Source organism: Nanorana parkeri, unplaced genomic scaffold, assembly GCF_000935625.1.
Source record: "Nanorana parkeri isolate BGI_ZX_2015 unplaced genomic scaffold, ASM93562v1 scaffold10, whole genome shotgun sequence".
NCBI classification, from domain to species: domain Eukaryota; kingdom Metazoa; phylum Chordata; class Amphibia; order Anura; family Dicroglossidae; genus Nanorana; species Nanorana parkeri.
The window spans coordinates 2,267,034-2,270,136 of record NW_017306278.1 but is presented as its reverse complement, the minus strand read 5'-3'; positions in this window follow the sequence as shown (position 1 = coordinate 2,270,136).

The window sequence follows — 3,103 nt, the reverse complement described above, 5'->3', positions numbered from 1 at the left end:
CCACCGGATAAATGTCCCCTCCTCTCTTTTCCAGAGTGCGCGTGATGTAATTATGCACGTGCGTAATGATGTGCCCCCAGGTGACACTCCGCATGCTGATGCCTCTGTTCACGCTGGAGATTCTGCTAATAAAAGCACTTCAAGGCTCAGTTTACTTTTCTCAGCAAGGTTCATGGTTCACCCATATTTAAAGTGTAAGAACTTTTTAGGCAGGAGTTGGTGCCAGCTTCTGCCACCATGTCCTGCATACTAGTTGCCGTATTTTCATAAGGTCATGTGCATGAGCCATAAAAAAAAATGTTTGTTAAATGTTTCTGACTGTGGAAAACCCCCCGTTTTTGGCATAAGTGGCCATTTTTGGCATAAGAACAGGTCCAGCTTAGCTGAAAGGAGCTTCTGTATACCTCAAGAGCCATATCATGCTCAATGCATTCTTCAGTAACACCAATAACCACTTTTACCTCCATTTATGAAACATCTTTCGCCTTAACCACTTCTCATCCGGAGCAATTTCTTAATTTTTGCACACGCATGAGAAAATCTGAATATTTGGCTTGAAAACAGTTTAAAACAGCAGCCCGAGAAATGATAAACTGAAACTGGAAGAGATGTAATTCACGTTGCTTCTGGGTTCAGCGATCAGAGGGGAGATGAGCTGCTGTATGTGTGCTGATCTCCCTTTGATCAAGGTGCACAGACCTGCCGTTCCTGACCTAGGCCCACATGGGTAACAACAAAGCCCGGGATAGATGGCAGACACTCCCCCTGCTCCATACAAGTGATCGGGCGGTTCTATAGTAACCCAAATCCTTGTATGTGACAGCCATATACAAACAGCATTAAAGGAGAACTATAGGGTTAGGGCTTTTCCCCATAGTTCTCCTTAGGGTAACGGGAGGACACAAACTAGCGTCCCCCCGTCACCCAAAGCAAAAAGATGCGTTTTAACACTCCCGCCCTCCAGCTGTGCTTTAACTACAAATCCCAACATCCCTTTGCCTCTGAGAGTCATGCATGTAACTGTCAGTCTTGCAATGCCTCATGGGATTTGTAGTTCCAAAACAGCTGGAGGGCATAAGTTGCCCACCCATGCTTTAAGGTCGGCTTGCACCTATTCCTGCAATGCATGTACAAAGGTACACGTTCAGTTTACAGATCTGCGGTTTAGTTGATATGATTTACGGCCACTAAGTGGGGATAGAATACACATGGCGGATCATCCCTGAGAACAAGTTTGTGTCATTAGTGCACATGTCACATGTTTCTATAATATACAATGAGGTGCAATAAATCCCATCTACCAATCAGAGGTGACTCACTGACTGGCTGTCATGGGATTCGGTGAACCACAACAGGTTTACTACATGCATATTTAAAAAAAAATATATATATTTTGTTTCCTCCAAATGATCACATTTTACTTTTTTAATTTTCTAGTATTTAAGTGAGAATATAAGGGACAATGATCGTCCGCTTTTCAGCATATCTCCGGTGCTCAGGGTTCCGAGATCCAATTTCTGCTTGATCAATACAGTCATTTTTTTTTTGAAGCCCGTGGACGTGCATCAAAACAAACTTCCCCCTGTGAACAAAAAAAGTGAACCGTGAAATCACAGCACACAAAAACGTGCACAAGGGTGCAAGGTCCTTCCAAAGAAGGGACCTACTTTCCCGACCCCCCGGGGCGCAAGGCTCCTGACAGGGGTTGAGACTGTTGGCCCACCAACCCGAAGGCCGGTGGACAATTTCTGTCGGGGACCTGCCGAAACAGGTCCCTCACAGTACTATTCAGGAGGGATCTCCCGAAGAGAAACCCTCCTCCTGGGTGGGAGGAGACAGAGAGCCCCGTAGGAGGCACAGAATCTCCTCCCAGCATCAGGAATAGGCCCCAAAGAAACCTGCACCTTCAGCATCTGTGGGTCAAACAATGCTTTTAAAAAAAAGCCAATCGTGCATTGTGCATTAAGTGCAATAAATAATAAAGTGCCAGTGCACCACGCCGACAGGCTTTAGGGGCCGAGTGCAAAAAAATTGCCCCGGACTAGCCATAAGGCCTTTCCGAGAGAGTGCAGAAATAAGCAATGTGGTGTGTGACCGAGTGATCAGTGAGTCAAAGTAGGGTCCCACACCCAAGTGACTTCCTGAGCACCCCTGGGACGCCACCCCCAGGGGGCACAACACCACGGGCTTCTGCCGCCCCCAACCCTCTAGCCTCGAACAAGCTTCGTATCCATTCCCCTCAGGAGGCAGTTCACCTTCAGAGATCCCTCCGCCGGACCCCACCCATCACAAGGGTCGAAAACTCAGAGGGCCTGGAACCTCATCCGGCTCCCTACCAATTACGCCAGGAATTGACTAGGCCGTCCATCTACCCCACACAGGTGACAGCGGCCGTTCTATTCCCGACAACTGATGAGAACAGATACTACACTTGATCTTAGCCAAAAGGCTGAGAAGCTTGATCCATACAGTCATGACCCAAAACAAGTGGCGGCTTTCCCGCTGTACATTTAGCTCTGGTTGCCAAAGCCGGACTAAATGTAGAAAACAATACCCGCCTGGAACTGCATGTCCCAGGCAGCAAGAGATAGGAGTTTTCCACCCCTGCTGCCCCGTGGCCGGGCCTTGGTTGGCCTTGTGTGAAATCCGCCCCTGGGTGCTTTGATGAGATACCAGATAGCGCCATCAGTAAAACAGTCCACAATACAAGGTATCACCCACACACTATTGTAGGAAAACAAAAATATGACATTTATACGCCACCAAACTAGGGAACGTTTCGGGGCTACTGAGGGCCCTTTCCTCGGGCAGCAGTGTCCTCTATTTTTTATTTCAATGGTGTGTAGGTGATACCTTGTATTTTATCTGACATCTCACCAAGGCACCCGCCATTATTGTGATGGCACATACAGTATATCGATGCTGCCTCAGAAAGGGGGCCTCAGTGGCCCCGAAACACTGCTTTGTTTGGTGGCGAAGAAATGTCCAAGGTGTTCTGGGGACCATTTGTATTTCTGACTGCGGAATGATTTGTATGGAAAGAGCGTTCTACAAGCATACATGTTTGCGCCAGGCTCCAGTGTTTATTCATTTTGGAGAAGGG